Below are 9,830 nucleotides of genomic sequence, written 5' to 3'. Positions count from 1 at the left end.
GTGGTGGCTCACACCTATATTTCCAGCACTTTGGGAGGCCGAGGTAAGAGGATTGCTCTTGGGTTCGAGAGCTCATGGGTTCGAGATCACCCTGGGCAACTTGGTGAGACCTCATCTCTACAGTAAATCAAAAAATTCGCCTGGTGTGGTGGCACATGCCTGTAGTTTCAGCTACTTGGAAGGCTGAGGCAGAAGGATCATTCGAGCCTAGCAGGTTGAGGCTGTGGTGGCAGGGAACGTGCCACTGCCCTCCAGCCTGGGTGACAGAGTGAGACTCCAGCTCAAAAAAAAAAAAATAGGAGAAACACAAAAGAAAACCCCACCAACTAGTTGGCTTAAACAACAGAAATGAATTTCTCACTGTTCTGGAGGTTGGAAATCCAAGGTCAGTGTGTTGGCCGGAGTAGTTTCTCCTGAGGTCTCTCTCCATGGCTTGCTGATGGCCGCCTTCTCATTGTGACTTCCCATGGTCTTTTCTCTGTATATATGCATCCGTAGCGTCTGTCCCTCTCCTTACAAGGACACCACTCCTATTAGATTAGGGGCCCACATTTGTGATTTCATTTAACTTTTTTTTTGAGTGGAGTCTCACTCTGTTGCCTAGGTTGGAGTACAGTGACACAATCATAGCTCACTGCAGCATCAGCTTCTGGACTGAGGCGATCCTTCCGCCTTAACCTCTGGAGTAGCTGGGACTACAGGCATGTGCCATCACACCCGGCTAATTTTTTTATTTTTTTTTAGAGACGAAGTCTTGCTATGTTGCCTAGGCTGGTCTCAAACTCCTGGACTCCAGCAATCCTCCAGTCTTGGCTTCCCAAAATGCTGGGATTATAAGTGTGAGCGTGCCCAGCCTACCTCATTTAACTTTAATTACTTCCTTAAATGCCGTATCTCCTAACATAGTCACATTGGGAGTCAAGGCTTCATTCAGCATATGAACTTTGGTGGGGCACAATTCAGTCTATAGCAGCCAGCCACATTCTTCTACTCTGTACTCAAATGTATTTGACCCCACTGTCTCTTTGGAACTTTTTGGAAACAAAGCTCTTGCCCTCTCTAGATTTCTTTACCTTGTTTCTTCTCACTGGATGTATTTGCCATCAGGTAAACAGATAGAGAGCTAAATATGCCACTTATTGATGTATAAAGTACTGTATGTGGTTTGTAGAGTTAATTGTATATTACAATATAGACATTGGAACTTAGAATAAAAATTGAGGAACATCAGGCAGGGCATTGCAGGCGTTGCTGTCTAGATGGGGGTAGGGGAACTGTGGACCAGGATGCCATTTAAAAAATTTTTATTTTTGAGTCGGAGTCTCACTCTGTCACTCAGACTGGAGTGCGGTGGCATGCTCATGGCCACTGCAATCTCCACCTGCTAGGCTCAGGCGATCCTTCCACTTCATCCTTCCAAGTAGCTGGAACTATAGATACATACCACCATGTCCAGCTAATTTTTTTATTTATTGTAGAGATGAGGTCTCACCAAGTTGCCCAGGCTGGTCTCCAACCTCTGAGCTCAGACAATCCTCTCGCCACCACCACAGTTACCTGTGGTCCAAAAATATTAAATGGAAATTTCCAGAAATAAGCAATTCGTGAGTTTTAAATTGTGTGCCATTCTGTGTAATGTGGTGAAATCTTACACCATCCTTAGCAACTTAAGGATACTAAGGATGTCCCATCTGGGATGTGAATCATCCCTTTGTCCAACGAGTCCATGTTGTAGACACCCCACTCCTTAGTCACTTAGTAGCTGACTTGGTGAGTGATCAGGTCAACGACCACTGAGGTATTGCAGTGCATGTGTTTAAGTCAGCACTTTTTTTTTTTTTTACTTCATAACGGCCCTGAAATGCACAAGTGTAGTGATGCTGGCAATTCAGATATGTCAAAGAGAAGCCATAAGTGCTTTCTTCAAGTGAGAAGGAGAAAGTTCTTGACTTAAGGAAAGAAAAAAATAAATATATTAGCTTAGGTTGCTAAGATCTATGGTAAGAACCCTTCTTCTATCTGTGAAATTGTAAAGATGGAAAATAAATTTATGCTAGTTTTACTGTCACTCTTCAAATAGCAAATGTTAACAGCCACTGTGTGTGATAAGTGGTTAGCTAAGATGGTAAAGGATGAAATGTGTAGGTGGAAGACAGAAGCAAAAATGGTGTTTTGATCAATGCCAAATCATGTTTGATGTACCCATGGTTTCAGGCATCCACTGGAAAATTTGGAACATATGCCCCTCGGGTAATAGGGGACAACTGCTTATGAGTATTTTTCTTGAGATGGCTTCATAATTTTAATCAGAGATTCAAAGTGACATGTCGCTTAAAATCAAGAATGGTGATAGGTTTGAGTACCTTTTGCCTTTGATAATATCAAATTGAAATTAACACCATAAAGCAATTATTTAAAATTTTTTTGTTCCATAAAAAATATGTGTAGCAACTTCCTTGGGTCCCCTCCCACTGTGGGAGCTTCTGTCCTCTCAATAAATCCTGCTTTCAAAAAAAAAAAAGAATGTGAACTTGTCAATACTTGACATTGTCCAGTTAAAACTTTATGGTAGGTGCCTAGTGACTTCTAATAGTGAAAAAACAATTATTGGTTTGAAGAACACTTAGTCTGTATGCCCAAGATGGGAGAGGAAGAAAGTCTAGGAGGATTAGTTCATGGAGCCATGCTGTTTATAACCTCGCACTTAGGCTTGCTTACTACACTGATTGGAGCTTATAGACAAAGCCGGTCTGAAGAGTTTACTAGATAAAGGGAATACTGAAAAGAAATACATACATTTTAGAAAAAAAAAATTCTAAAATGTAAATAAGAAAAGTACCTTCAGTTTTTAAAGTTCTTGCTGTAGCTATCCAATTCTCATTTAAAACTTTGTCACTAGCCAGGCTCGGTATCTCAGCCTGTAATCCTGCGCCTTTGGGAGGCTGAGGTGAGCGGATTGCCTGAGCCTGCGGGTTCGAGACCCTCCTGGGCAGTGAGACCTCATCTCTACAATAAATCAAAAAAATCAGCCGGACGTGGTAGCGCATGCCTGTAATTCCGGCTACTTGGAAGGTTGAGGCGGAAGGATGGCCGGAGCCCAGCAAGTCGAGGCTGCAGTTGTCGGGAGCGGCCACTGCACTCCAGTCTGGGCGACTGAGTGAGATGCCAACTCAAAAAAAAAAAAAAAAATTTGTCACTGAAGTTCATACCAGAAAACAATATAATTGGGTTATAGTTGTGAAATTATAAAGTAAGGCTCTTCTTGCAAAGGAGGCACATACATTTAGAAATATGAATTTCCCTTTAAGAAGATAATTAACTTTAGTTATAGAGAGAAAATGGAGGAAACAGTTTATACTTTAAATGTCTAGCTGTGAGGCCTGGCACAGTGGCTCATGTCTGTAAGCTCAGCACTTTGGGAGACTGAGGAAAGAGGATTGCTTGAGCCTGGGGCTTCGAGACCAGCCTGGGCAACGTAGCGAGACTTCATCTCTACAAAAAATAAAAAAAAAAATTAGCCAGGCATGGTGTCACGTGCCTGTAGTCCTAGCTACGCAGGAGGCTGAGGCAGAAGACTTGATTGCCTGAGCCCAGAAGGTTGAGGCTGTGGTGAGCCGTGATCATGCCACTGCACTCCAGCCTGGCTGACAGAGTGAGACCCTGACTCCAAACAAAAATAAATATATAAATAAATATCCGTTTGTGTACTGGACCACGAGTTGATTTGTTTATATTATCAGGAAACCTAAAGAAAACAGAAATTTAATGTCCAGACAGCTAAACAGAACACTTTTCTGTTGATTTATCAAGTTGAAGGTCAAGGTGAAGTGAGTAGGAACTGTACTCAGTTATTTCTAGTAAGTGACAAATTTTCTCTGCTTCTTGATATTTATTTTGAAGAGATGTTGAACTGATTTCCTAGAAAGATTCTTTTTGCTCATCTAAATTATAACCCTCTGCCTCTATATTTGTATTTTTGTCAAATTTAGTTCAATTGTTGTAGATAATGCACAGAATGATACAAATATGACTTGATTTTTGTAGATGATGCATAAAAGATAAATTATGACTTGATTAAAGAATAAGAACATTTCATAAACACGGATTATAAGACTCAAATGATAAAAATAGCTTAAGATATAATTGAATTATTTAATCCATTTTTTCTATTTGTACATATATCTATCCATCCATCCATTCATCCATCCTGTCCTGTGTTTATTTTTTTTTTTCGCCGTGTCCTCCCACTCACAATACAGACCAGGCATAAGGCCTGGACTGAGGTGTATGTAGGGTAGATTTACTCTTTCTTTTTCTATACAGTCAATATAAGAACACAGCCTGTGATAAGCACCAGGAGACACTGTATTTGTTTCAAACACTTTGTTTCATGCATTACAAAAACTGCTTTTGGTCCTGATGCTTGAGAGAGCCATTCCTTCTGGACTCTTCTTTGTAGTAGCTTATTAAAATTACTTCTGAGGCTGGGCATGGGGCTCATAACTGTCATCTCAGCACTTTGGAAATCTGAGGTGGAAAGATTGATTGAGCTTAGGAGTTCGAGACCAGCTTAGGCAACTTAGCAAAACCTTGTCACTACAAAAAAAATCAAAAAATTAGCTGGGCATGTTGGCGTGCACTACTTGGAAGTCTGATGTGGTAGAATTGCCTGAGCCCAGGAGTTTGAGGCTGGGGTGAGCTGTGATCACTCCAGTCTGCGAATTGAGTGTTTTGAGTCAAAACAAAACCAAAAATCCAACCAACCAATCAAAGAAAAATTGCTTCTGGTAGGATCTTCAGATTGTTCTACAAACAAGCATCTACAGAGTAGGGACACTTTACTAAGTTCCTGGATTGTGAAGAGAAGGTGTCCTCTTTCTACCCTTAGGTATTTTGCGGCTCAAACATATATATTTCCTTTCTCTTTTCTTCTTCATTTGGTAGTAAAAAATTCTAAATATAGATTATTCTCAAGTGTCAGTAGGAAAAAGTGAGGCAATTATAACCATTTTGCCACTGTCTGACAAGTATTCGTTGTTGTGATTACTATATTGCACGTATGACACTAAGAATAAGCCCTGGTCAATTTTGTTGGATTTGAGAAACACACTTAAAAAAAAAAATTCTACTCAAGAATTTTTTAGCCTCACATCGTGAAACATCTAGGGTGGATCACTGTCAGTAATCATGTGTTGATTCTGTCTACTTTCTTTTTTTTTTTTTATTATAGAGACCAGGTCTCACCAGGTTGCCTGGGCTGGTCTCAAGCTCATGGGCTTAGGCAATCATCTTGTGTTGGCCTCCCAAAGTGCTGGGATTACAGGCTGAGCCACTGAGCCTGGTTGCTTCTGTCTACTTTCACTGGATTCAGTTAACCCTATACTCTCTAGAATATTGGTTATTAAATTGAGATATATAAACTACATAAAGTTGAAAAAGAACCCAATTCATTGAGGGTTCTTAAGGAGAAGTTACAACTTTTATTTCTATTTTTAAATAGAAAACTAATTAAAATTTATGAATATATTTTAAAATTTCATATGGTTCAACAATAAATTATGAAAAGATGTACAGTGTAAAATCTCCGACCTACTCTTACCTCTAGGAAGGAGACAGCTCATTTCTACTTCCTCTACTCATGGTTCCCAAGGTTATCAGTTTCTCGTGGTTCCTTTCAGAGTTTTTAATCCATATATCAGGAACCATAAATACATATTTTCCTTTTCTTTTTTCTTTTTTTTTTTTGAGTCAAAGCATCAGTCTGTCACCCAGGCTGGAGTGCAGTAGCACACTCATGGCCACTGCAGCCTCGACCTGCTGGGCTCAGGTGATCCTTCCGCCTCAGCCTTGCAAGTAACTGGAACTACAGGATTGAGCCACCACACCAAGCTAATTTTTTTATTTATTGTAGAGACGAGGTCTCGCCAAGTTGCTCAGGCTGGTCTTGAACCCCTGGACTCAGGCAATCCCCTCGCCTCAGCCTCCCAAAGTGCTAGGGTTATAGACACGAGCCACTGCACCCGGCTATATTTTACTTTTTCCTCAGTATTCCTTTTCCCACAGATCCTTCTTGAATGATAGTGTCTTATTCCATTTGGGCTGCTATAAATAATAGAAATTTACTTCTCATAGTTCTGGGGGTGGAAAATAAGTCCTAGGTCAGGGTGCTGGCAGGTTTTGTGTTTGATGAGGGCCCACTTTCTCACATATGGCACCTTCTTGCTAAAAATGACAGCTCTCTGGTGCCTCTTTTCTTACTTTTTTTTTTTTTTCTGAGTTGGGGGAGTTTCACTCCCTTGTTCAGGCTAGAGGGCAGTGGTATAATCACAGCTCACTGCAACCTTGACCTCCTGGACTCAGGTGACCCTTTCATCTCAGCCTCCCAAGTAGCTGGGTCTACAGGCGTGCACTACCATGTTCAGCTCATTTTTTGTAGAGACGAGGTCTCGCCAAGTTGCCCAGGCTGGTCTCAAACTCCTGGGCTTAAGCAGTCCTTTCACCTCAGCCTCCCAAAGTGCTGGGATTACAGGTGTGAGTCATTGTGCTATGCTGGGGCCTTTTCTATCAGAGACTAACTTTTTTTTAATGAAGGCTCTGCACTCGTTACCTAGTTGCCCCCAAAATGCCTCACCTGCAAATACTATTGTTTTTGGGGCTAGGATTTCAACATATGATTTTACAGAGACAAACATTCAGACCATAGCAAATAGTATACCATGAATGCTGTTCTGTACTTTTTGGTTTTTGTTTCACTTAACCATATACCTTAAAGCTCTTTCTGGAACAGACCATTTTACAGAATATGGATGTGTCATAAGTTATTTAGTTGGTTTGCTATTGATGGATATCTAGGTTATTTAGTTACTTGCGATCCTGTGCAATTATGAACAGAACACCAATGAATAACTTGGGGCATTTGTGTTTTCACTTATAATTGGACTAATATGTATTATGTGATTGATATTAATATATGATATGATTGATAACTAAACACATATATTGGAGTGCATTGCTCAAAAGATTTTTGCTGTTGGTAGAGCAGTCTTCATACATTTTTGTGTGTGTCTACCATATCATTAAACTTTGGGGGCTATATATCCCAGTATATACATTATAGGTATGTTAACTTATAAATTATATAAACGGGGCCGGGCTTGGTGACTCAGCCTGTAATCTCAGCTCTTTGGGGCTGAGATGAGCGAACTGCTTGAGCCTGCAGGTTCGAGACCAGCTTGGGCAACTTGGTGAGACCTTGTCTCTATAATAAATAAAAAATTAGCCGGACATGTTAGTGCGCACCTGTAATCTGGCTACTTGGAAGACTGACGTACAAGGATCACTAGCAGGTTGATGCTGGGGTGGCTGTGAGCATGCCACTGCACTCCAGCCTAGGTGACGGAGTGAGACTCCAACTCAAAAAAATAAATAAATTATATAAATGCAAAATTATAGTAATATAGTGCATGTAATATAGAAATAACATAAAGAGTTATAAAGCGAATAGATAGTAAATAATATTATTTTATTTTAGCTAGTAATAGCAAAAGTTCTTTGTTTTCTTTCAAATACCTTTTTTTTTTTTTTGAGTTGGAATCTCACTCTGTCACCCAGGCTGGAGTGCAGTGGTATGCTCCTGGCCACCGCAGCCTCGACCTGCTGGGCTCAGGCAATTCTTCCACCTCAGCCTTCCGAGTAGCTGGAACTACAGGCACTTGCCACCACGCCTGCCTAATTTTTCTTGATTTTTTGTAGCGATGAAGTCTCGCCAAGTTGCCCAGGCTGGTCTCGAACCCCTGGGCTCAGCCAATCCTCTCTTCATAGCCTCCTAAAGTACTGGGATTATAGGCATGAGCCACTGTGTCCAGCCTCAAATACCACTTTTTAAAAGGAGTTGTAAGCTCTTGGCAGTTGCTGTGGCTGTAGTGGCTTGGCCTGGGGACACTCGTGAATTGCTGTCACAGCCTCCTCCTCTTGCCGGCCATATTGATTCTAATGATGGAATTCTTTGTACACATCTGGATGCAGAGGGTCATGAAGTGAATCCCTGCACTAGTGGCCTTTCTGTGCCTGGCACATTAGATGTTATTTGTAAAGAAATGGATCAGATGACCGGAGAACCACAGTGTGAATCTGCCTGAAGGAGGCTTCAGGAGATTGAGGACAGGATGATTAATGAAGTGAAGAGGTTGAAGCTGATGGAAGTGTTATCCGTCTCCCTAGTCTTGTCTTTCCTGATACCAGGAAAACAGATTTGAAGAGTGAATTTGATGAAGTGTTTACAAAGAAATTGGTTAAATCATAAATCATCCTCCCATGGAGCTTGAGTTCTGGAAGACTCTCCCTGAACTTTCTCAGAAGACACAGTCATCATCTAATACTGAGAACCACACAAGAGAAAGGCAAACTAAGCATGCAGCTGTGGGCACTGCCTTCCCTCAGAGAACTGAACTTTTCTTGGAAACCCTGAAAACAGAGATGTCTCTTTACAATAGTTTGGAATGCTAGAAACTGGTTTTTACACTAAAGTCGAATTTTAGGAGACACTTGTGTTCAGTTATGAGCTATTTGCATAGTATAGGGACTTGAAAGTTTTACGAAACAAGTATAATATCTCCTCCTGTGATTCAGGGTGGCCCTCTCATTTGGGGTAGCTGTTTATTGAATTCAGCGTTTTCCAAGGAAGCTTTTTCAAGGGAGGAGTAGCTTTCCCTGGGACTAGAGGAATGTTGGATTACAGTCTCTTCAAAGACAAGTCTAGAAGCTGCATGTGTATGGGTGATTTAAGTTAGCTGACATTTTATCTAAGTTTTCTGACATTTGGGGAATATTCTCCTTGAGTTGAAAAACATGATTAAGACGGATGCTTCTACTACAATTGTTATGTCACAGCTTAGACTATAGGTATCAACTGTTTGTTTTTGTTTTCCTTGAGTTGGAGTCTCAACTGTGACCCAAGCTATAGTGCAGTGGCATGCTCATGACCACCACAGCCTCGACCTGCTGGCTCAGGCAATTCTTCCCCCTCAGCCTTCCAAGTAGCTGGCACTATAGGCACACATCACCATGCCCGGCTAATTTTTTGATTTATTGTAGAGATGAGGTCTCGCCAAGTTGCCCAGGCTGGTCTTGAACCCATGGGCTCAGGCAATCCTCTCACCTCGGCCTCCTTAAGTGCTGGGATTATAGGCCACTCCTGGCTATATCAGCTGTTTAAAGTGGTGACCATGTATGATTGGGGAGAAGGAGGGAAGAAAACAGTAGCTTAAGCCTATTACTAAGAAATTTAACAGAGACCCTGAAACTTGTAAATTAGTTGTCAATTCCATATAGCTGTTTTGATTAAATAGCCAGTGACATGGTGGCTTTCCTCTTTGCCTCTGAAAGTGCAACGAAAATACAGAGAAAACGTTTTTCTTCAAGACTTTTTGCCTTGTGCCACTTTTGCTCCTTGGTTTCTCTTGTATAATTGATAAGCCTAGTTATTCAGTAATGTTTACAACTTAATTAACTCTCATGGGTGTCTTTGAGGAGTACAAGACTTCAGTGGTGGAAGTAAGCACAGATGTGGTAGAAATAGTGAGAACTCAAATTAGGAATTAAACGTGAAGATGTGACCGAATTGCCGCAATCTCATGATAAAACTTGAACAGGAGTTGCTTCTTATGAAAGTAGTTTCTAGCCGGGCTCGTTGGCTCAGCCTGTAATCCTGCGCCTTGGGAGGCTGAGGTGAGTGGATTGCCTGAGCCCGTGGGTTCGAGACCCGCCTGGGCAACTTGGCGAGACCTCATCTCTACAATAAATCAAAAATTAGCCGGGCGTGGTGGCGCGTG

General features: G+C 41.3%; 1 protein-coding gene and 1 pseudogene across 1 annotated transcript in view; both read left to right on the top strand.

Moving 5' to 3' along the window:
• TRPM6 (transient receptor potential cation channel subfamily M member 6) overlaps positions 1-9,830 on the top strand; it is a 156,527-nt gene that overhangs the window by 19,685 nt on the left and 127,012 nt on the right. The gene's annotated exons all lie outside the window — the stretch shown is intronic.
• LOC103276917 lies at positions 7,848-8,505 on the top strand (annotated as a pseudogene).

Source organism: Carlito syrichta, unplaced genomic scaffold (assembly GCF_000164805.1).
Source record: "Carlito syrichta isolate Samal-C Ts95f unplaced genomic scaffold, Tarsius_syrichta-2.0.1 Scaffold316420, whole genome shotgun sequence".
Lineage (NCBI taxonomy): Eukaryota > Metazoa > Chordata > Mammalia > Primates > Tarsiidae > Carlito > Carlito syrichta.
Note: the sequence above shows the minus strand (reverse complement) of the source record. Positions and strands in the feature narration are given on the sequence as shown.